A 26,498-nucleotide genomic window follows, 5' to 3' on the forward strand; every position below is an offset into this window, starting at 1 on the left:
ATTATTTAGTGTTTAAAAATCTATATTTGGTGCTCCCGCATTGGCAGTGGTGCACGAGCACAATTTACAAAACAATCTCAACGCATGCATAAATACTACTGCCTTAATGGTACTTCATCAAAAAACAGTGCAACAACATTGCACGACACATCGCTGATTGTATCTATTTTTTTTTAAAGCAGTGTAATTGACAAATGTGTTGATAATTTGTTTCCAGTGGCGTGAAATAAATTAGGTCCATGTTGGCTTACGAGGAAAAAGTTACATAGACACATTGTAACCAACGCGGTGCTTTAGCAGCATTACTCGGTAGATAAGACAATTACGAGTGGTAATACAATAATTAGAGGTGGTGCATGATAAATCATTGCACAGCAGTAAAATATCATGAACTAATAAAGCCAAGTGAAGAGGTCATGCAGATATTGTCACTAGCACTTCCTTCTATAAAATCATGATTAGGAATCATATGGATAGTTGTGCTTAAAGGGACCTGGACCTAGAATTGTAGAGGAACTTCTCCTTTCGTAAGACTGGAAAAACTCACAAAGGGACGTCCAGTTTAGTAATCTAGTCGGTGGCTTCCTGATTTGCTGATTGGGGATATGAAGCGCCTCCAGCAACAGGTCTCAGTGCGTGGCAGGTCGATGCGATACGTTCCACGGTCTGGGACTCGTGGCCACAGTCATACTCGGGTTCAAGTCCTTCGTCTTCCACTCGTGAAGCAGGGGGCCGCATCATCGCCCGTGTTCTGTAAGGCTTTGGTAGAGTGCCGTCCACTGTATTCATGGGAGGTCAAAGCCAGGGACTCTATGCTGTTGGGTCAGTGACAAGGTGTTGGTTCTTTATGTGGCGTGAGTCCCACGATTCCGTCCATCTGGATCATGGGTCGGTGCCAGCTGCATGGACACCGGCTGCTGTCTTCCCAGGATGTTCGGTGTAATTTTAAGCACTTTTGTGGTGGCTTGTTCAAGTATTCGTGGTTGGGAAGGTGAAGGGACTCTAAGTGTAATATAACTAGCAAGATGAGTCTCCATTCCGTCAATAGTTTATACAACAGGCTAATGGGAAACCTGGGTGATCATGGCAAAAAGGCAGAGAAACCAGTAGTCCAATGTCACCCACAAACACTGGCAAGCGTATAGCTACTGCCAGTGTTCTATCAGCTACAGCACAATGAACCGATGTGTATTTTATCCACGCAGTGTAAACATTCATCTGCGAGCCTACAGATTGGCTTGTGCTCTTTCATAGAACAATGGTCAGCTTGCTATGCCTACGAGTTACCATGCTCACACCCGAACCACTTTGCACTTGCTTCACGGTTCAACTGTATCAGACGTCAAACACAAAGTCAAAGTGTCGTAAAACTAGGGGGGGGGGGGGTGCTACGACAGAGCTCTCAACTCACAACCGGATGTCTCTCTCTCTCTCGACGTGCCATACCCTTTCTCAAAGACATCAGCGATCATTGCCTTCTATTTAGTTCCATCGATGATACTAATCTAAAAGTTTGCGTGACATACGCCCAGTTGCCTCCAAAATGACATGCTTACTTTGCTGTCTTTCACAGCGTCTTGTACCTCTAAATGTCCGTTTAACTGCTATATCCAGTCTCTTGTCCAAGAAATGTACCATGCCTTTCTCTAATTATTCTTGTTAATGTTCGTTTTGTACCTGCAATCCATAATACACCTATTTGTACTCACCTTGCCTGTCCATACATTTTTGACAGCCTAATTTTTTGTTAATCTTGCTTCTGGCTTGCTCCGTAGGGTATTTCTAATAGTCCAGCTTTAATAGAGACCCATAGACTCATAGATCTCCATAGGCTCATAAAGATCCATAGACTCACGTCGAGACGCAGACTTCACATCCACATAAGCCATAGGGGAACAGACCAGCATATGTGACGCTGCAGTATTTTAATTCTCTTTGTCCTTAAACATTTCTTATTTTTCAATACATATCTCATTTTCTGAAATATATCTTTTGCCAGTGTTCGTCTTCTGCTGATGTATGTGATGCATCTTCCATCTACTGTTAGCATGCTACCTGGATAGTTTAAAAGCTCCACCTGCCGAATTTTGGTGTCACTGACTTGCACTTATCCCAATATTTTCTATTGACTTTACCACATGTATTTGGTTTTTTGTGCCTTTATAACATTATCTTTTATCAAGCATGTTTCAACACGTTATATTATCTGCCTATCTCAGGCCGTTTTGACCACCAACAACTACCCCATGCAACTCTTCTATCTAAAGAAAACAAATGAGGTGGTAACACACACAGCCTTGTCTGACTTCTCTCCTAATGCACGGAAACTCACCAACCCCCACATTAACTATCACAGCTGCTGTTTGCTCCCACTTTGCTATCACGCAAAGGTCTTTTCAATCTAGATAAAAATTCGCCAGTTCAAATCCCGGTTCGTGGGTTGACTCATCCAATCATCCTTGCGCACTTGCTGAATTTGTGGAATGCCAAATTTGAACAGCGGCGTGGGGAGAGGCACAGGGGGAGGGATTGTAGAGCCTCGTCGTTTTGACCTATGGAGTCACAGAACACGATTTCAATAGCTGCAATGCACTGCGCTGTGTGTTCCACAGGTATATTTTAAGATCAGCGAACTCTCCCTGCCGCAGGGCTTTCCTTCAACTCGATTTGAACCAATTTCGGCTGGGTAATGGGATCCTTTTTTATAACAGCTTCACGCCAAGCACAACTTGTCGCACGGCTACTGGAAGTATGCGAATTGCTCTCACTCCCCACACCGAGACAAAGCGTCACCATGTGCAGTGAGAGCGGCAGTACAAGTAATGTGCCACTTTAATTGACCAAAGTGGGCACCGATACAATATTGCATACTTACTCTTTGGTTCTTTCGGTAAAGTCACGTAGGTAAATAAAATAAATGATAAATAAAAAAAATATATATAATAATAATAAAATTCTTTACCTACGTGAAAATTAAATAAAAATAAAATAAAAAATATGTTTTATTTTATTTTAATTTTATTTTATTTACCTACGTGACTTTACTGAAAGAACCAAAGAGTATGGATCCTTGCAGTCACCAAAACTTCAAATCTAGAATTTCATACTTACTTTGTTTACAGCACGTGATCAGATTCATGGTCTACGTGTTAATTATGACTTGATTAATTTTGTTCTCATTATTTTCTTTAAAAACCACAACAACTGAAAAATAATTACAAAAGCAATGGTGCTAGCAGTTTAAGTGAACGTGAAGACGGCAGGATCCAATTCACATGGATTGCGCTGTGCTGCCTACAGCCGTGATACAGCACTGTTGTTTTTGAAGCTCTTTAAACTAAATTTCGATTTAAAGCTTTCGTGACCGCAGGGATTCATCTTCTTGGTTCTTTCGGTAAAGTCACATAGATGGGAAATAATACATAATAAAAATAAAACATAATAAAATAATTCTCACGACGTTTCGGTCACAACGCAAGCAGCCGTCCTCAGGTGAAGAACAGGTCTGTCGGAAAGACAGCGTCTGAATGACGCTCATTGAGACGCTGTCTTTCCGACAGACCTGTTCTTCACCTGAGAGAGAATTATTTTATTATGTTTTATTTTTATTATTTTATTATTTCCCTTCTACGTGACTCTTTAAACTAAACACATACGATTACATATTTTTGTAATATGTTTAGCTAAATTATAATCGAATTAGAATTTAGAATGATAATTTATTGAAATAAAAATGATTTAAAGCGTTGGTGCAGTGGTTCGCACACCGCTCTGATCTATCCAGCAGTGGATAGATTGTGGCTATCTATCAGCGAGGAGACAATTCCCCCCGCTCACCATCACCAACCCTCACTGACAAGGGTGGTGAAGTATGGTCAAATAACCTCCCATGTAAGACAGCATTCATATTCTTAGGTTTTTTAGGTAAAGTCACGTAGGTAAAACATTAAAGTTAATGAAAGTAAAATAAAATAAAAATCACGACGTTTCGGAGGCAACACAAGTCTCCGTCATGATTTTTATTTTATTTTACTTTCATTAATTTTAATGTTTTACCTACGTGACTTTACCGAAAAAACCTAAGAATATGAATCCTTGCAGTCACGAAAGCTTCAAATCTGTAATTAAGACAGCATTATGCCTTAAACCAGCAGTGGATTGACAAATGGCTACAAGTGATTTTATTTCCATTTGTTACTTAAAAAAAATACCAAAGGATTACATTACATTGCTTCCAAACTTTCAAGTAAATTGGTAATCGTAAACATTTTGAAACAATAATCCTTCCAAACATGCCCACTATTCCAAACAGTGATTGATGGCTTGAACAAATGTTAACCGGTTTGCTGCTGCTGCTTCCACTGAGAGTCTGCCAAAATGACAGCAATTATAATTCATTTTGCAGGACACATTTATTAAGAGTGAATTATTGTATGACTTCACTTGCTGGCCATTTATCGGCCTCCGCTCAACCATTATTCGAATAATCTGTAAGTACTCTTGGCAGTCATTGCCACACACTGCCAAGCAAAGATGGCTTTCCTTCATAATGTTAGGGCGGAGGACCTTGTGGCAGTGGACAATTCAACATTGACGAAGCAGCTGGTTTGTCTGCAACCTCACAGCAAGCAAGGCTACGCGGGGTCATGTGGATGAATGCGAAATCCTCAAAAACAGCAACACAAGTAAATCAAGGCCACCCACCTCTAAGTCTGGCTCCAGCTCAACACTTAAACAGCAGTAACTTTAGTTCCAAATCTCCCAATGGAGTATATTGTACGCTACATCGAAGAGACGTACCCAATCGGAGCTAATTGTTCAGGTCAGATTATTGAAATTGCACTGTTTAATTACCAAGCAGTATATCCACATATTCAAATGTTGCCTGGAAAATCCATCGAGATCGGGGGTCTCGTTTGCAAGGGTGTCCAGAATATATACTTGCAAATATACGCACATATTCCAACAGGTATCTGTGCAGTGCTCACTTGTACTGGCTGTCCTGAAGCCAGTGGTGGATTTTCAACGTTACTGTGGTCAGGATCAGTATAACTATTGGACACCAAGGGTCCATTCGATAACCGAATTAAACCAGCAAGGGGTGTTACTCATCTCTCGTATCAGTCTTGAGCCAGTGGCAGAAATTGCACATTCCTATAGCAGAGACCAAACCATCCACCTACGAATGGCCTCCTACAAAAGTAGTTTTCATTTTATCGATGTTGGAGCGATGTTGGGGAACAAGAGTACAGTGCAATTTGTTTTTAGTACTTGAGTTTTTGTTTTCATGCTTAGACATGTCAATCTTTATGTAATGTCACGGTGAATGCAGAAAGTAATTTAAACATGCTGCGGCAAATGTTGTTTTTCACGCTAGTTGTTTTTGCGTTAACAATGAAGATAATCACAATAATGTCAACATCTCAGTATGATTAGTCAAGGTGATACGTGGCATCGGGTAGTGGAGGTATGAAAGCAACGGCATATATAATTAATAATTTAGGGAGCTTAAAGTATCAATTATAGTTCCACACCCAGTATAAGCTTCACACAATAATGTTTTCTGAGGTGGCCAGGTGACTCAGGAGTCAGAGCACTGAGCCGGTACCAATAAATTCCTGGCAGTGAATCTGTGTTCACGCCACTCCTCATTACACTGTGTTCTCAAGTGTAGCTGATGGCCTCAGCCCAGTCAGAGAATGACTTCTCAGCCAAAAAAAACCACATTACACTGTTGTTTTCACTTCGTTTTGCTAACCTTCACATCGAGCTCGAAAAATATTAATAAAAAATAAGTGTTTACTGTCATTAAAGCAAAGTGGCGGAAATGGGAAAAATGCGCCTGATAAAAAGGACACTTGAAGACATCTCGGAAGTAGTTCGGTGATGTCTATTTCTGCGAGCCGAATTCTGAATAGACACTTTCTCTCCTGAGATGAAACTGGTAGCACAAGTGAAATACAATTGGGAAAGGGTAAAAACTATTTTAATGAAAAATAAAGCTGTATACCGTCTAAACTCTCTACAGAGGAAGTGAGTGTGAGACAGTGAGGTCAATTATAGAGGTACTGTAAAGCTCAAACTCCATTCCGCTTGTCTCAACTGCCACACATCCACCACCATTGTAAATACAAGTCAGAGAGTCAGAGTAGACCACTATTAAATCAATAAATATTGCAACACTCGTCTCTGCTGGTGCTCCTTAACTAGTGGCGGGCATTCTACATTTCCATGTTGAGGCGGTGGGGGGGGCAGTCAATGCGTAGCACAACATTGTTGACGTCCCACAAAGCGGTGCCTATTTTACCAACCGCAGAGGAATGATGGGCCAAGTGGACCCCCGACCCGGAGATTTGAACTCGTGTCGCTCCTACTCGTGCATCGAGTTCTCTAGCCGTGGCGTCACCTCAACGGGCAGCGCCAACAAGCCAACAGCGATCACATTTCCACCTTCTCTGGCATTCCCTCTGCACACGTCAATTAGGTTCCGATGCATCGCATGCCAATGTTGGCCGGGTTAAATTAACATCTGCTGCGAGGAGGATGAGGGAGGCGCTTTGAGAGACACGGCGATCCACTGACCCGTGATTCACAGGTGAGTGAGAGAGTGAGAGAGAGAGAGCCATACCCGGGTGCCAGGGAGCAGTTGGTGATCCTCTTCCACTTGAATCCTCGCGGTGTCTCACCGCGTGAGAGACACCCGGCTCCGATTTCTCGCTCACTCAGCTGCCCATGCTGCAAGATCCGCTCTGTACAACAGCCAAAAGGAAAAACAATTACACCTGGGTGAATTTTTTGAGTTTTACACTTATATTCAGCACACTGGACTGGTTAGGCAGAAGTCGCTAGTTCAGTTCCTTCTCTCAGCAAGGCAGCTGGAAAAAGTGGGCAAGTCTCCGAAATCCCGCAACCTCGGTCCACCCAGCGGCATAAAGAGGTACAGCCAGAGTCGATCGGCAGGCCGCGTGTGGCGGGGAGAAGTGTGGACACCCACCACCGCTTCCACAATATCTGGCCAGTGTGGGAGAGTACACCGACGTACCCCGTAGAGGGGCTCTCTCTCGAGCTCCCTTTGACAGAGGCCCTACCGCCCGCAGTGGTGCGAGCAGGCAATTGCGGGGCTGCGCCTTTACTGTTTGGCACTCTTTCGAATGAACATTCCGTTTAATCCGGTCAATAACATCTCAATCATCTTTTACAATGCAAAGGCACTTAAATCGCCAACACATTGATTGCCATGCTGAATCCGGGCAGGTGGCGCTGCAGATAGAGTGCTTCACTCACGATTTGGAAGCCGTGAGTTCAAATACGGTCAAGGGGTCAACTGGACCCATCATCTCTGCTGGCTCGATAAAATAGGTATCATTTTGTCAGACGTCGCGAGTAGTTGTGCTTCAAAATATTGGTCCCTAATCTTAAGGAAAGCAGAATGTCCACTACTAGCCGAGAAACAATGTTAGGGATGAGTACTGTGCTCACTTTGCTCTGAAGACACATCTGATTTTGGCAATTGTTTTAAATATTAGAATAGATTATTCCCACTGGCATGAGCATGTGGTAGTACGTATCACTGCTGGCGGTCCTCAGATAGAAATTCCACATTTCTATGACAGACACCAGCTAACTATCGCAAGTCATCTGTCACATTCTTACATGCAGTGTTAGTACTTTATATAGGATGATACAACCGTTTATAATTTATATTGACACCATCAACGTTGCTATGGAAATAAAAATAAGTCAAAGTAAAATGTATGTAATATTAGCTATATATATATCAGTCCATCAATAATTATGTCCAACAAAATACTTTTACGTTGTTTACTTTTGAATAAACGATTAAATTGTGAATACAATACTTGAAATGATTCAAGGCTGCAGTGAAATACGCGAGTTCCTTTGCAAACACGACTTCGTATAAAACAATATTGAAAAAAAACATTAATAAGATAAGCAGCAACCTCAACACAAAACGAAGGGACTGCAACACGGTGTGTGTGTGTATATACCACTTTACATTAAAAACCAAGACACACCGAAGCACCGACGCATTTCCACACTCTGCATCAATCCGAACCGCGGCATGCCATCACACAAAACACGCGCACAGCAGCGGCAGCAGCAGGAACGCCAACATGTCGCACGTTTAAACGCCGACGAACGTGAATTACGACTGCGATTATGCTCGTCGACAAGGAGGGATGTACCCAACGTTACCAGCACACGGGCAGCTTCAACTCGACGCGAGCCGACCTCGACAACCGCGCACCCATTCCGATCCCAGCGGTCAGGTGCTGCTCCCCGGCCGTTCGGTAAAATCACATCCGACGGAGGACGGATTCGATGTCAGCTTCAGCTGCTCACGGTCGCGGATGTTTTATTTTTTATTTTTAAATCGCTCGGCGGATCTGTGCGCCCGCCCGCCCGGCAGGCAGAACAATGCACACGACGTGGAGAGAGAGAGAGAGGGTAGGGAAGGGAGGAGGTGTCGGTGGAGTTTGCCGCACGCGTGCACGAGAGAGGGGGACACGACTGCACCCGGCCAATCCCACTCTGCCTTGCGTGCGAGTCGGGTTTTTTTTTCTTTATCTTCTTTGTTTGTTGTTGTGTGTTTCAAAGTCGCAGTCCGGCTCAAAGTTTTACCGCTTGTGCGTGGTTGTGCGTGACCCGCCCGCCCCCCCTTCGTGAGGGGCCTGTAGCAAATGTTATAAAGGTGCCATAATAAAAAAAAAACACTTAAATATTAAAACATATCCATTTTTTACTTGCATAGGAAAGTAATTGTATTTTTTCATTTGCTATACAGCCAGATAATACGACAAATCGCTAATCTTAAACACCCAGTCGTTCATACAAGTTTAAGGCAGTATAGTACTATAGTAATAGAGCAAGTGCAGAATCACTGGACCGGAATTGATAGCTTGAAAGCATTTAGCGCGGGGCCCTTGAAAGTGCGGGGCCCGTAGCTGCATATGTAGCTACTTTTGCTACTGGGATAATCCGGCACTGACCCCCCCCCTGCCACCACCACCACCGCCTCTGATCGTGATTGCCGCTCCCTGCTTGAGTCGCACCGCGTGCGTGCGCGCGCGTCTTGTTTAAGCAACCCCGGGTTCAAGTGCGGCGTGTGTGGTGGCTCTTCCGAGCTGACTTGGCCAAGCTCGCCGCCACATGCCCTCGCACCCACAGGCACGCACGTGTGGGGTTTTGATTCCTTTGAAAGACTGGTTCTTATCATCACGTACGTGCATCGCTACAGAGAGATCGAGTGATAACGTGTTAGAGTCATCGGAGGAAGGGACACAATTGCAGAGGGGAAAAATATATTCGGATCGTTGTGATGTTTAGTTCATATGAGCACATATAAATTGTTTTAACACTTGTTAAAATAATATTTTAAATATTATAATACAATGTTGTATTATTATTATTTTGTATTCATCAAAACAACATTAGACAATATTGTTTTCATGAATACAAGTCCTTTTAAACTATTAATGTCACCAATTATGCTCCAGTATTCCTGAGTGCGGCATCGTTGAGACGAAAGAAATGCCGAGCATAACCCTATACGATGAACTAAAAATGAGACACACACAGTGTCAAACCGACTGACCGAACATTACACTTTATTTTGGAGTTCGACCCATGTGTGCTGTATAATGATGTTTTCTCAACCTTGAGCTCAAGTTCTCTGCTCAGATTTCTCAACTCTTACCTCTCCATCACCACTTTCTCAACAACACGCACCACCAACACCTTGACCTCTTCACTACTGACACCATCATTCATACGTTCATTATTTGTTTCCTTGCCGAGTACAATTCTCCTTTCTGTGAAATATATTGACCTCAGTTGCTTTTAGCGAGCAGCTGTAAAAGGCCGGTGCAACATGAGGATTGTGTGGCCAGAATTCTACGCACACCCGGCCACCTTTATCCGAAGTCAACCTAGGGAAAGTCCAGGCCAGCTTTACATGCCAAATACTGCTGGGTTTTTGTGTCACGACCAAGAATCGAACTCGAGTTGCTGGGATTAGCCCAATGTGCTAATCACTAGTTACGCAAAAATACAAAGGTCACCTTACAGCCCCACAGACTGTCTCGTAAAGTGCTAACAGTAAGCACTTATGAGTGAGTAGTGTGGCCACTACTACACACACACACCAAACAAGTTTTCCCTTGGCCGATGTAGACACACAACGTCAGGCACCCATTTAACGCTGAGTAGACCTTGAGAAGATTCTGAACAGGTTCAGATGCCACATGCTACCTGGTATGCATGGACAAGAAGCCAGGGTATTTGGATGACAGCACTTGGGACGAACCATGATGAACAGGTGAGGGTGCAGCCCTACTCACGCCACAGTTGGTGGAAAGGCCTCTACGAGAGGATATTAGGCCGACTCAGAGATTCAATCGATGTGGTGATTTCTCCATTATTACTCCGGCGGTCTTAACCATTACACCACGGGCAGCATCCCCGCCTAACCATTGTGCCTAAACGCAAACCACCACTCCCTGTACATTACACGCACATAGCCACAACAGGTTTCTTTTTTTCTATATCATATTTAATTCTGCAAGTCAGTTGACACAACCACAGCTGTATAGGTGTGGCCTCTGTGGTCTGTCTCAAGAGTTCACTTTTTTTCTTGGCAAAGCCTGCTTCATGCAATCCGATTTTTTTTGGAGCGCACCCAAATCTTAACGCCACGCCCACAAGCCACGGCACAAAGCCGACACAAGGCTCTGAGAATGAGAGAGAAGGAAAAAAAAATGCAAACGATGTATTCGCGGTAGAGTAAGGCCCCAAAGTTCACCTTGCAGGACACTCATTGGCCCCGCGTTTAAAAAAAACTAGATTTCAGTGCTTATTTTAAATCCGGTTTTTCGTAAGTGGTCACTGACACGCTCCGCGCGTGCTCCTCTTCGTGGATTGGTGGCATCGCAAGTGATGCTGCGTTACGAGGCGTCCGTCTGGCTTCAAGAAACTGGCAGAGTTAGTTGAGCGCACGAAATATTTATTTATCTCGTTTCTCGTAAAGTATCCAGGCCAAGTGGCGTTGGGGTGAGAGCATTCAGCTCATGATAAACAGGCTGATAGAAAAAATTGCATGGAAAGGTTGACTCAACTCAGCATATATCTCGGGTCAACAGAATAATACTACTTTGTGATGGGTCCCCACCCTGGAAAAGGTGCTATAAATCCGAAATAGAATATAATTTCCACAACTGGCTGAGGACTACTAAGAGAGATGACCACCAATCAATGAATACTCATTTGAGCAGGCACACAACTTCGACTTTGACCCGACTGGGAGTTAAATCTGTGCTGCTCAAAGGAGTTCCAGTTAGGCTTGACAATAAAACTGCTCTAAGTGTCATTTTATCATATTTACGAACCAGTGTTTAGACAATAAGTGTGGGAAAGCCAGCTATATGTCCCAGTAACACTCAGAACAGCAGCAGTGACCTAAGCTAACAACATTCTGCTCAGACAGATTATTGACAGACATGAGTGCAAAGAACATTAGGGATTATTGACGCCTGTCTGTTGACACACGGACATTGATGTTGGTGTCAGCTTTCATAAAAAAAAGAATCACACTTTTTTGTCATCGACAGTTCCTCCGGTTCATCTGGCCACAGCAAAAAAAAATCGATAAAAGTGTGATTTAAAATTTTGGCCAGGTGGTGTCTGTGGTTCAGATGTGCCACTCGCGAGCTGAAGGCTCAGCCCATCGTTGCTTGGGCAAAGGAGTTCCATATTGTGGGAAGTCAAAAGTTGTAATTTTACGGTGAGATATTTTTTTTTTAATAAGTCTAAGTGTCTCCATGGCTCAAACTAGCAATGGGTTAATGCTCATCTACAATGGTGAACCTGAGCCAGTGGGGAAAATTCCACATTCCCATGGTGGAGACGAGTATATCCATCTAACTACTGACTACCAAAAAAAGTGGATTTTTGTTGTTGTATTGATTGTGGAGGGATGTTGATCAACAAGAGCCCAATATAAAAGGAACAATGCTGAACTTTCTACAAAGTCTTATGCAATTTACAATCTCCAAAGGGATAATGTATTGAGTCGACCCCTGACCCAGTTTAAATGTATTTATGCCTTCTGACTGCGTCGGCCATTCAAACAAGTAAACAACAGACCCACCTGGCCAAATACCCACTGTATAAAAGCACATAACGTGTTTACAAGAGTAAGTAAATTTCCCTGCTCAGTAAATTACAAGAAACGTTACCCGAGTGAGTCTAAGTTTTCAATACAAAGGGCCGCCAGTCTATATGCAGCCTTTTGAAAGGGATCATTTTTCTCCTTCGTTTAGAAACCTATAGAGAAGGCAGGATGGTTGCAGGGTCCGATGCTAATGCCTGCGTCAGAGCATCGAGCGAGCACTTCTGAAAGCCGAGGGTTCAAATCTCAGGCTCCCACCTGAAACAAAATCAGTTTCACCTGCGGCCTCCACCGGGGTCACCAATGGCCACACAATGAAACTGCGTTAAATGTATTAGTTTAGCGCTTAATTTTCCAAAATTCAAAGTCTAATTAATTAATCAGCTGACACAAAGCGACAAAGTCAGCTACCCACTGAGCGAAAAGGAGCACAATGCAGTGGTTGCATAAGAAAGACCATGTCGTTCTAATCGTCGGAGGTCACACGTGAATCAGTGATTTTGCAGTGTTGTAGTTTTTTTTCTTTCCTGTATTAATAAAAATGCCCTTCTTATCCAGGGATACAATTGGGCCCCTATATTTTTTTCAGGAGGGTCATGCATTGGGAAGTTTGTCCAGTTCCATGAATCAGCAATTTTGCTTGCAGGAGGAAATGGGAATAACCAGGGAGGACTCACACAGAATAATGTAGAGCAGTAACACCAAGCACCGCACAGATAGATTAAACAAATCATGTAAATTTTAACAGGTAGGCTTTCGCGAGCAATATTATCTATAATAGAGGCTTTTTGGATTATACTGCGTAAATATAAATATTTCGTTAAACCCGCCACCACCCTGACAGAGCCAACAGGGGGATCTTTGTCGTTGTCTTTATATTCTGAAAGGCACATTCAGCAGCGTGTGCTTTCACATTCATCCTCATCATTGTCGACACATGCTATTATCTATCTACTGCTGAATGAAGGCCTCCCCACACCATCGCCATCCCTCATGCTCTTGGAATTCCACAATACAATTTACTCCCACACATGAACTGATCTCAACACTCCATCTCCACAGCAGTTGTACTCTGTTAGTATGACCTGTATGTTGAAGTTCTTTTGCACCGTACGTAGATAGCCGTGCTAATCGGAGGTACAGGGGTAAGGCCAACAAACCAAACACAAAAAGCAGTTTTAAATAAGTGCGTTTTAAATCTAGATTTAAAAGTGTATAGCTCCAGTGGCTTCCTAATATCGCAAGGACGACCGTTCCAGAGGGCATCAGACATGCATCTGAAAGTGGGCGATGCGGCCTTTGTTCGATGGCTTAGCCAAAAGCCGCTGCTGTGAGGATGACCGGAGTTCGCGTGATGGTTTATGCTCCTTGACGAGGCCAGCAAGCTGCTGTGGTTCATTTGTCGCGCATTCTCTCTCTTGAGAATGTGACGATACCGTGGCGAGTCAAACTAAACCCACACATCAACAACTTACCTTCACATGCGCAAGGACAACCGTGAACTGAGCAGTTTGCCCAGTGGTTTAATATTACTTCCCTAAATTACCTGATACTGTTTAATTTAGCGTTTGCCATGCGTGATCGAGTGCAAATAAAAGATTTATCGGGTGTACGTGGGGGGGGGGCATGCGCCGGCTAATGCATAAATAAAGCGAGTTGGTGGGCAACAAGTCAAGTTCCGGCTCAGAGGCTGACCCAGAGGGGCAATTTGTCATGTAAATCACTCAACGCGAGGGCAATAATAAAACACAGAGAGATGACAAGCGGCGGAATGGGAATAGTACACAGTGCCCCACAAGGTCTCACCACCCTGGGTGAACAAACCCACAAGCCTGCCACTTGCAGACAGATCTAATCATCAAAACAAGCCCACGTTTAGAATTGTCGAAAACAATACAGGAACCCCACACACGAGCCAGAAACGCGTGTGAACAAACTATAATAACACACGACAAGCTGCAAAGAAATACGACACATTACAAAGCAATACGACACATTGCAAAAAAAACACGACAAATTTCAAAGCATTAAAATACATTGCAAAATAATACGATACATTACAAAACAATACGACAAATTACAAAACAATACGACACATTGCAAAACAATGGAATTCACAAACCAACAACATCTCGAGGCACGGCACTGAAGTGGCATACAAACGCTGTGAAATGTGTGGATGAGAGATGGGCAGGATAGTCGAGGTGTGTGTCACAATGATGAAGAGACGGCTAGAGGACTGATTTAATTGTAGAAAAGACAACATACTTGGACAGGTCGTAAGAATGATAATTTATAGCCCTTTTTCAATCCACCGCTGGATTAAGGTTTCCCCATGCCTTGTCAGCCATGGGGTTTGTTTTCACCATACTTCACCATGCTGGTCAACGCAGGTTGTTTAAGGGGTGACCCAGGAATGGTTGAGTAAGCCCTCCCCGCTTACGCTGGCCGTGGGCAGGAATCGAAACAAGTTGGTCGGAGTCATCGCGCAGGGCGCTCACAGCTGCGGCCACTGCTCCCCCCACTCAGTTCGTGTCCGCGATTACCGCCATGGAGAAGACGAGGAAGGTCTTGAAGCAAGGGCTATGAGACACCAATGCGGGCAGCAAGGGGTTCGAACCAACAGACTCGTCGGTGGAGACAGGACAGCCCCGCCGGTCAGCACACTCGCCGTTTAGGAGAGTTTGCTCCAGGGTCGACCGTTACATTCTCTGTAGGGTCACCTAATACGTAGTGACGGGTATTGTGAGAGGTTCTGGTTTGAAACATACATGTCCATGAGTCGCACATATACGATGGAATAATAATAATAAATTCCTCAGTAATGTACCCAATATCCTGTTTTAACGAAGGATTCCATTGGTTATTTATTTGGCAAGCAAAGCGAGAGGCCAAGCGATGTGAAACCAAAACCTCAATTAATTTGTTTAAGCACAATTGATAATTATTGAAAATGCAGCTCAATGTCAATCCACTGCTGGATGTAGGACTGCTTCATGCCGTGAGGGTCGTGCGGGTTTGTTTGACCACATGTCGCCGTGCTCGTGAGTGTAGGCTGATGAATTGGGGTGTTCAGGACCGGTTCAGATATCACTCGCCACTGGTATTAGCCGAAGATGGCAATTGAACTAAGATGTTTGGGTTCATTTTTCGATGTAAAGCTTTCGTGACTGCAGGGATTCATCTTCTTGGTTCTTTCGGTAAAGTCACGTAGAATGGAAATAATAAAATAATAAAAATAAAACATAATAAATTAATTCATTCAGACTCTGTCTTCTCGACAGACCTGTTCTCCACCTGAGGACGGCTGCTTGCGTTGTGGCCGAAACGTCGTGAGAATAATTTTATTATGTTTTATTTTTATTATTTTATTATTTCCATTCTACGTGACTTTACCGAAAGAACCAAGAAGATGTTTGGGTTCATACTTCATGCCACAGTGAGAGAACCCCCCCCTCCTCCTCAATTGAGCACATGTACCTGAATGTATTGACAAATGATGACGCATGCGCTTGTGTATGGATTCTTGACATTGTGTGTTTTTTATGTATTATACCATCGAGTGGCATTGTGTTGAGATTGTTTGCCTCACAATCAGAATGTTGAGAGCTCAAATCTTGGTAAGAATCCAACTACATTAATGATGCCTCCACGGTCGATTAAATGCATACCGCGTTGTGGAAAGGCAACAGTGGTTATTCTACTTTTGTACTGGTCCCCAGCATGAAAATGTGGAATTTGCTCCACCAGGGTGGTTTTCCGCTACTTAATTTTCTTTGCTTTTAAACACACACAACACATAGGCGATGCACATTATGTACAAAACATTCATAGTTGGTCTTTAAATAGGAACGCAAAGTTCTGATCAAATGTCTCCATATTCAAATTAAATATTTGTCTGTGCCCATTTTTGTTGACATTTCACATTCCCCTTTGTAGGGGTCAGTTACATTGAAAATTATTACGACGACAACGATGACGATGACGATGATATTGCACTGGGTATGTTTCGTCATTATCCTATACAACAAGGCCGTAATTATAATATATATTGGGGGGAACACATCCTATGTGTTAGTGATTTTTTTATATTTTAGGCAGGAAAGGAAATTAGTTTTCAAATTAAAATTTAAAAAAATTCTGGGGGGGGGGACCCCAGACCCCCTGTGGTTATGGTTGTACTTTATTAATCCCTAATCTTTGCCATTACATACAATGAAATAAGAAAAGGTAAAAAGAAAAAAACAGCAATGTAATACAATACACTATTAGACATTATTGTAAAAAAGAAAGAAAAAGTCCATCCGATGTGTTAGTGAATTTTTTAAATATTTTAGGCAGGAAATGGTAGGAAATTCGTTTTTAAATGTATTATTTTTCTGGGGGGGGACCCCAGACCCCCTGGAAGATTTGGTCCCCCCCCAATGTTGACTCCATGACTATGGCCTTGCTATACGATATTTTTAAAAAGTCAGTAAGCTAGCGTGCAAAATAAAAATCCTGTTTTGAGTATTGTGTCACGGAAATATGTATAATCACACGTTGAGCGTGCATTGTTCCATAGCAGAACTACCGATTATCTTCCCGATACAATCCAGAATGACCAGTTCCGCTTCTCTTTGAAAATGTCCCCATCACAAACATAAAAGCCTTTAGGCGATGACTTGCATGTACATTAGCAATGTTTACTGATTTCAATTCTGACCTACCCTGTGTTATGCTTAAAGCTGAATGGCAAGCGTGTCTGAGCATATCAAACTGCATATGTTAACTGTTACAGATTTCTGTCTTGCCCACACGCATGTACGGACATTGGTCAATAGCTATACCACCAGGAACATGATATGTGCAAAAATGAGCATTCATAAAACAATGATTTCAAGTGCAGAGGCAGCAATAATACAGAAGTAATAACGATATGAAGATGGTCTCTCTGAGTCTTTAAACCAATTTTCAGGAGCGTCCTGCATGGAAATGCTGAGTTAGTTCTCTTAATAGAGGTCTTACAACTCATTAATGCCATGATGAGGTGTAATTTACACCACACTGTCCAGGTTTGGACAGGATCACAGCTAGATTCATATATATTATTTGTTCTTTCGGTAAAGTCACTTAGAAGGGAAATAATAAAATAAAAATAAAACAATTAAATTCTCACGACGTTTCGATTGCAACACAAGCAATCATCATCAGGTGTTAAAACCACAGCAAGAACATTTGAAAAAAGTGGCGGTTTTTTCTTAACGTTAGCACCACGGATTAGTATAGTTGAATTCGATTGATACGAGTGTATTGTAGACCCTGTGACAATGTTTGGCAATGTTAGGCACATGTGTGTGGACATCACAGCCAAAATGCCATATGGTTTGCGAATATGTTGAATATATTATTTAAAGTTAACTATCTCTACATAACCACATATCTCTGCATATACCTTAGATAAAGTACGAGCCTAACAATTAGAATTCTGCAACTTGAAATCCAAGTCAGAAGTTCACTCAGCTCATTATCCTCTCATCGCAACAGAGGTCAAACTATGGACGAACTGTCCCTTGTAGAGGGAAATGTGGAAATCCCACTATTGACTGAGGGCCACCAACGCAGATGAGTATTGAACTGCCCCTGTTTGCTTAAGTGAGGAGGAACTTTCACTTTAAAAATCACAAACAACCCGGCTAATTGCAATGAACATCTTTAAATGGGAACAGGTGAATATGGGTGTTACTCTCATCACTGAAAATAAATGCACGCGCTCTCTAGTCAAGCAAGCTCTCCCTTGCAATTATTGACCTAAATTGGTTTTTACTGCATTACATTGTTCAATAAATGACACAGTTTCAACACAACAAAGATATAAACACCGAGACACAAACTACGGGTAGAGTTATATTGTGGTTTTTTTCCCCGGTTAAATCAATTCACAATCAGCACGTTAGGCGTATGTGCTGGGGAGAGTGGCAGTGAAAATGTTCAATGTTTAATTCTGAACCCCTGGGGTTTTCATTCAATGGTACAACCACTTTATGCCTTTCCCTTGACTCCCTGGGTCCAACTCACGCAACCCCATCTGTGCCTGCTCAAAGCATTGTGCTAAGGCAGGCGGCTAGGCAGGCGATTAAACAGGAGATGACTCCTCACTAGACAAATCTAGTTCACTGACTATTTCACGATATATTATTTTTTTAACAGGTAAAGCCCACTGACCTATATAGCTACTTTTCAGAAGCTATCACAAATGATAGCTTGACGAAGTGGCTTATCACGTGGAAATGTATAGCAGCCAAATACCCTAAATGTGGAGGGAAAACCCGTAGGACCCGGAGAAAAATCCAAGTGACCACGGGCACAGAGAACATGCAAACCTCAAAATATACAACAGGTGTCAAGGTCGGAATCGAACCCACGCCCTCCTGCATACCAAACGAGGGAGTTAACACATCTCGCTACCGCAGCGCCCACACTACACACTCGCAAGTGCTGCCCCCGTCATTTGCCAACCAGGCTATGTGTGCACGCATATGTCTCCGTGACAAGCAGCCGGTGAGGCAAGGATGGGTAGAGAATGGGCACAGACTCAACGCTGGGTGGCCCCAATCTCTCCATTTCCCTCAATGGTGTTTTTTTTTTTGCATCGAAACCCTATCTCAGAGTGACAAAGAGCAATCGTCCTGCGCAAGGAAAGCTGATCCCTTCACTGCCCCACTCGCTGTCACAAGTTCCCATGACTCTGACCCGGCTATTGTCACTGTTGGGCAAATTAAATTATCTCCTGTGAGCGTGTTTAGTGAATGCCTGAGTGGTCCCGTGCTCACTATAAACCTGGGTAATGCTAATTTGTATTGATGGCCATGATAATTTATTTAGATTTATATTGATGGTGGAAATTCCACATTCCTGTTACGGAAGCCAGTCTCTCGCTAGGATTACCGTTCTTTTGACATCTCACCAAACTTTTCTCATTTTAGCAATCCCGGAGGCATGAAGGGCTAACTTGACTTCATGATTATTCGAAAAGTATGCTAACCACAGCACCACCCGGTCAGATATGATCTCATGATGCTAACAACGCATTACTATATCTGCATGACCTTTAAACAAGTGGAAGTTGTGGCACAGTAATTAATGCACTGTGTTATCAACCCGGTGACCTGAGTTTGTTTCTGGACCGGAGATAACATCAGTGACAAGTGACATTTGATGCAGCCCTACCCCTTCAACATTAAATGACCAGCGTGGTGAGGCAAGCTAAATTCCCATGATTGACACGGCGTGGGGAGACCTTCATCCATTAGTGGACTGGTAATGGGCTATTATTCATTATAATTATTGTAAAAATAGGAACATCCTTTATTCAGCGATGAAAGCCTCACTGTGTCAAGACTTAGGGAGGAGAGTGCTGCATTTGGACTTTAAGTCGATCCCATGTCAGTAAACGTTTGTTTTCCGCGCAGGAGCAAACTTTTGTGAAAATTAAAGGGAAAATAACGGCGTGAGGTCTGCACAGATGGGTTCACAAACTCACTAAGCTGTACCGCCTCACAGCCCCAGTGGGGTTTAGGATTTTTGATAAAAACTGTGTGAGCCACCAAACCCTTTTACCATTTCTGAATCATAGGTGTGCACCATTGAGCCCTGCTCTCAGATTACAGTTATGTGAACAGTTTTACTGGAGCCAATGAGCTTAATTCATCAAAGGTTTACAAACAACGAAAAAGCGCTTCTGTTACAAACCGTGCGAGACGTACAACTGCGTGTCGATTTTAAATCAGTTTCACCACAACAAAAGACAACAGCGAATGCTTGGTGGCAGTTTAATGCCGTTAAATATCACGGAGGGATATTTTTTTGTTTCCTCCCCGCATACAGTTGTATTCGTGAAGAACCGAAATAATTATTTTCAAAATAAATATTTGTGCATTCCCGTGGGAATTTGGGACATTTTGGCCACCTCTGCATGGATGACTTCTTGCCAAAACGGTGTTGAGTCGGTAAATAACTAAATAAATACTACTCTGTCTCTCTCACACACACCATCCTATTAGTTAAACAAGAGCATCATTCAAAATAGTGCTACCTTGCACAGCTACGCAAACATCGGGGACAGGATGACACAGTGCGGAAACTTGGCACCCCTGCGCAAAGTCCACCAACTGAGCAGAGTTTGATTCAGTTTCGCGGCTCGCAGGATTACCCAAAGCACCTTTAGCCACCGTATGCCTGCTAATACACTTTTCATTCTGGTTGGACTAGTTTTGACAAGGGAAAAAAAATGTGGCTACTGGTTTTCAAAAGGCTTACATAAGCCCCCCCCCAGGGGTTAGGGATCATTGGGCTCATATTTATTTAATAACAGCAATGATCCAGTGTTTTTTTTTTCAAATATCACGGCAAAATATGACATCATCGAATGTTGACAAAGTGAACAAATGCTGCTTCGGAATATAACCACGGTAATTGATTTCGTGAAGTTTGACATTCGAATGAATGATAAGTTCTACATTTTTCGTGCGGGAGGATGATAGGGAGTAGTGTGTGTGTGCGTGCGTGCGCGCGCGTGTATCCGTGCGAACGCTTGCCTGCTCCTGTGCTTTGAAATCCATTTCCCATGTCAGCGTGAATGACTGAGCGACGGCTCCAGAGTGGAAATATTTACACGTGCACATGTCAATCGTGTTACCTGGCCGAAATCTCAACCAGCTACAACGTTTCCAGTAACAAAGCATCGCAGGCCCTTTCCCACTGGCTGCTCGACGAACCGCATAAATTATAACCAAAGTTGTGCGTGTGTCTTCACGGTCAACGCTATTGATGCCACCACGCCTGACTTCGCTCCTTCGGCGAGATTCCTCAGCTGTTGCAAAGTCAACAGCTGAACTCAAAGGTGTGCCCTAACAGTATCCCACCATCTGGCTTTAGGCTTCACCCTTTGATCGCCACGCTCTGTGTGTGTGTGCCTCTCCAATGTCCGTCTCGGGAAGCTGCCCTCTTCCACCGCGCGCAGGACCCATCGCAAACCGCCTCGCCCCCGATTGACACCGCGGGCAGCACCATCTCACACCGAGTTATATTCCAAGCATCCGATTTGCAATTGTTGTTCGTTTACCCAGTCGTACGGTGTGAAAGAAGTTCAATATACACACGTGCATTCACTTTTGGAACTAAATCTTGAAACAAATAATTGCATTAAATATAACTTTTTTCGTTTCGTTACTTTTCCTATGCTTTGGATTGCGATCGATGTTTCGTATCGTTTGTTGTTTCACACCTCTGAATAGCGCGGTTGACTACGTACGGTACGAAAGAAGTTCAACACACATACATAGTAACTCTCTGACCCGCCCCTACTGGACATCTGTGAAAAAGAGCTTCCTAGCTCATCAGATTTCTCCATGATAAATAAAGATGCGAATTCTGAAAAAATGCCTCGCAGTACCTTGGCAGCAATTACATAACAACATACATCTCCTTTGTCCCATTCCAACGTCGCTGTGTGAGATGGAGTCAGTGAGTAATTAGTATAACTTGTACACATTCTCAGCCAGAGGCTTTCTACTGAAGTACTTGCACCGTGTCATTTTGTTGCTTGAAGCTGCGTCTATCTCCGTTTTGTCAAGCATGGTAGAATACACGGGTGACTTGAATCAAGGGTTGGTGGATCACAAAAAGATGCAAGCACCGTGTGCACGACAATCCCGTTGGCAAGGGGAGCACACTTTGCTTTAGGAGGCAGTATAGAAAGTAGGTGTGCTACCTATACGTGTGGCTTTTCACATTGAATCCTTGAAAATGTTTAAAGGACTCGACACATTCATCAAAAGCACTGTCTTAAAAGGGAAAAAAAAAACGAAATCAAACAAGCCACCTTGCAGGTGAAGGGTCACTGCCAAAAAGGGGCCATTTACCTGTAACATCACCTATTATATATTTACTTTTAAGGCAGTGTTATTAACAAATGTGTTGCGTTTTCCTGTTATTTGTGCTTGCTCAACACTGCCACTGAAACAGTATCACCAAACAATTAGTTTAACCTACTTATATTTGGATCGTTTCTGGTTGCTACCCATAAGCGAAAAAGAATTGGCCACATATCCTAGAGAAATGACAATGAGGATTGAGACTCGGGGAGCAATCCGTGCAGACTTTTATACCTTTGCGGAATTCTGGCGTCAGCAGTCTCCGTTGAGGTCTCTCAGGTGTCATTCAGCAAGCTGTTGGGCATTTGACAAGGTGCGCGATCCCAATTACACGTAATCTCATTCGCCACTACCAGCAGACTCAATCAAGCATACCCTGACATGCAAGTGAACGCTGCTGGACTGAACATTGCTGGTATAGTTAACCAATGCCAGTACGCATCTGCCTATCCACAGGGGGTGACATCACGCAAGCAGACAACTCGTTCCATCCTACAAGACATCAACTGACCACAGTCTGATAATGAGCCTTCATCTCAGAGTACTGCGTGTACACGTATTCACCTTCAATATTCACATTCTACGAATCCTTGGCTCTCAATTGAACACCCACAGTAGATTTGCACACACAGCAAATGTACATGTTGTATGCTTGGTTTTTTTATGCAGACAATTTCTGGTAACGTGGTAAACTTAAAACCTTCGAACGTTCAAGATCAAATCTTTACTTATTCTCAAATACATACCTCAGACATGGGAGATTCTCAAAATTAATATCAGAAAATCGTAATTCCATTTTACAACAGACCATGGGATTGGTAGAATTGTGAAATAATTTGAGAGCTGGGCTGCACAGAGACCGGTATGATATTGAAGAAAGTTAGGAGGGCTGGTGAAATCATCACTGAAACTATAGCTGATGTTCAAATAATACGCATCAATGGCGATTCTGGTTGACAGATCGGCTGGTATGAAGATCATCTGTTATCGCAAACATCACTTTTTAATACATGGCCAACCCAGTGTGTGGAATTATCCCAATTCATAGAGCACTGTATTTAATTAAGGCTGAGTTAACTTAGAAGAGGCCCAGAATAAATTATATTGATACTTGGCCGATTATTATGATTGCGCTTGTTCATCCAGGATAGCTTCACTGAGTCTCAAACCTTTTTCAAAAGGGTACTACCACGTTTTCACAGAAGGGGCGATGTTGCTTTGTGATATCCCAAGTGAGTAATTGGCCGGTAAATGTTCAGCCTTGGGATATTTCGCGAATACCACTGATGAGAGCTGTGACCGGATATACACTCTGAAGTTGGGGTTTGTAAGGTCGTGAAAAAAGCATGGTTCAACTTGCCAGTAACACGTGTGTGCATATGAAAGCGCATACACGTATACACCAGTCTGTGTGACTCTTTGAATTTGGTTGTTGTGAATATTTCATGGTGTGCTTTCAGTAATTTTTTACATTTCAGTACATTTGAGTTCATATTTTAAATGACAATTTTAATTACAGTGTGACTTCCAGGGCAAATACAAATAAGTGTTTTAATAAAAAGACTGATGTAAATAAATTCAAACATTTATTCAATAATAGCAAACGGGAAACTTAATGAAAAATGTCATTACAACCTGATATATAGCTCTTGGGAGGGTTCAAACCCAGAAAATATTCATAAAGAAGTTGCTGTCAGTTTGATAGGGCTGACATTGTAAAACATTCTCAAGAATATATTTTCAGTAGTTTTGTTCCCATCTCTCCTCAAATGTAAAAAATACGTACATATATATATTTAAAGTGTATTACATTGGGTTTCAAATAATCTGTGTTGGGTTCAGGGGAATCCGAAGCTGATTTTTAATCCACTGTAGGAACGCCTTAAAATTCACACCCGCATAATAGTGTCATGGTTGCGTTGAGTGTCCCCCTTTGCCAAGAATGATTTTTTTGTTTTGGGGAATCCGATTAGTGCCGGACGACTTAAATCCAACCTGCAACAACGGAACACAAAGCGGCAACCCTAGTGAGGTGCCATTGAATCTTCAACATGTGCTGCCTGACAACACTGCAAGCTTAACATCCTATCTGCTGGGCTGACACTGCACATGAGGGCTGAAGCTACGCATGAGACAGTGGCTGTAACACCATGTGGAAATTTTAAACATTATAAACCTTGATCCGATATTCGGCCAGATGGTGTTGTGGTTGGAGCGCACGACCGTCTGCGAGTTCGAATCCCGGTCAAGGGTCGGCTCAGCCCATCATTCCTCCAGGGTTTATAACATCGGCAACACTTTTGTGAGAAATAATAGCCTCTGCTGTAAGAATGTGAAAGTGTCCACCACTGGCTTAAGGCCATCGACGGAGTTTAGCACCACCCCACGCTCCTTAGGCCATGGAGACACGTTGATATAAAATTTGACTTAATGTTTTTTTGAAGTCATTACCCGATAAATGTAATTGTATATTCTTCTGCCAAGCAGAAAAAAAGAGTAGCCTTGCTGTGCATGCTAAAACATTCGCTCGGGGTATTTAAACATATGTGCATGTGAATGCATTACAGCTACAATGAAATGCATCCCATTACTCAAGAGACCATACCCATTTCATTTCACTCATATATATTTTAAAAAAGTAAGAATTACATTTCTGCTTTTAAAACAGGCTACACAGCTTGTCTCCCTGTTGGCTTAACCTTGCAGAAACGACTTACCATAAGCTGCTTCTGCAACAAGGCATGCAATCTGCACAAGTATCGATCACAGACACTCAATTCATACACTTTGCATGTCCAATTAGTCAACTGGTTAATGCCGAGTGTGTCAGTGTGTTCACTGCCAGGCACCGTGAATGGAGTTTAAAGTAAAAATTCCTACATCTGTCAGTGTACATTTGCATCGCAATTCCCAAAGTGTGAATTCGAGAAGTGGATGTTAAAGACCCCACGACAACATTCTCAAGGTTAGGCCACTTTGTTCCCTGCAGTGTCTTAGGCCGAACTATTTCAGCAGAGGCCAAAATTCGCACCATGAAATGGGCAAACAAACAGAGATCTGCACAGTGAGAACGGTGGAATTTCTACTTCTGGCAGTGAAGATGAGTCCCACTCTAAACTAATTTATAATTACAATAATCTCGCCACTTGTTTTTTTTTTGTGCTTTTTAACATATTTAATTTTTATGGTGGTAGCCAGTTTATGCATTGGTAAATCACTGTTTCCTTCCAATAAATTGGTACTCATTTTATCAAACCAAGCCAAATGTTAGGCTGAGTTGAACCCCAAACAGGAATTCAACTCAAAACCTTGCTGATCGCAAGTTGAGCGCTCTAAATAAAGGGCCCAGGACATTAAATTGCACAAAACAGTAAAATATTAACATTGCATCTTAAATTGTTAACAGCACACCCTAGTTTATACATTCGCAATGAACTGCGCAAGATGCCAGGGATGAGCACGCTGGTCAGAGCTACGTTAATTACAGCAGCTGCTGCTGGACCTTACGATGTGCTCCGATGAGGATTCGTGTGAACATCGTGACCACGGGAGGCGAATGATGACTGACCAGCACTCGGTTTGACCCCGGGGTAGACACAGTGCACCACGGGTGGATGACATAAGTGGCGGGCAACCACAAATAGCGTGGAGCGTTGACCATAGCCGCGTTGCACGTTGCTCGATGGACATTTGTGGATAGGCAATGACAGATGAAGCAATCTCCGTCCAATTTGTTGGTAATGGCACATGCTGCTGCTCGTTTGCCCAGACAATTATATTGTGGGAGAACAGATGCAATGTTAGATTTACGGTGACAAAAAACAAAGACACACACAGAGCCTATAGTTTTGAAAACTAAAAAGTGTAACTTTTTTCAGTGCAATCAGCAGTCACATTAAGGCTTCCCATCATATTTATCGACAGCGACCAAGTCAACACTGGTGTCAGGGCAATGGTCTGAGAGCCTGCATGCTTTTGGCAGCGGCTCACTGAGCAGCTCCTCTGTTGACTCTGAATAAATAGTCTTGGTGTGTGGACTCAAAACTCACTTGGCATATTTCACCCAAATTAAAGTTGCAGGCAGCCCAGTTCGTGGTTCCATAATGCCGTTGACATTTTAAACTGTCATCGATTGTAAGTTGCAGCATTCAGCACACAGCTCACGAAGACGCAGATCACTCTTCGAGAATGTAACCGACTGTTGGGGCACGTTCTGTTCGTGAACACATGTGAAGGCCGGCAGATCGCATGAGGGATTGGTGTAGCCAGGCCCATGCCCGGCCACCTTTGTCTTCCCAGTGCTTGGACTACTGGGTTTGTAGCGCAGTGCGCTGGCACACGATGAAGTGGGAGGCCAGTACCACGCCCGGCCGCCTTTGTCTCCCAAGTGGGAATGT

The 26,498-nt window shown here is 43.0% G+C and overlaps 1 protein-coding gene across 8 annotated transcripts in view; it reads right to left on the reverse strand.

Annotated features, from left to right (window-relative positions):
• The window catches only part of LOC144934742 (neuronal cell adhesion molecule-like), a 262,783-nt gene that overhangs the window by 130,157 nt on the left and 106,128 nt on the right, over nt 1–26,498 (reverse strand). For all 8 annotated transcript variants that reach the window (XM_078860837.1, XM_078860845.1, XM_078860840.1 and 5 more), the window contains one exon: nt 6,629–6,749. The gene's annotated coding sequence lies outside the window, so the exon portion shown is untranslated. The remainder of the gene's footprint in view (nt 1–6,628; nt 6,750–26,498) is intronic.

The sequence above is a fragment of the Lampetra fluviatilis genome, chromosome 11, assembly GCF_964198595.1.
Source record: "Lampetra fluviatilis chromosome 11, kcLamFluv1.1, whole genome shotgun sequence".
NCBI classification, from domain to species: domain Eukaryota; kingdom Metazoa; phylum Chordata; class Hyperoartia; order Petromyzontiformes; family Petromyzontidae; genus Lampetra; species Lampetra fluviatilis.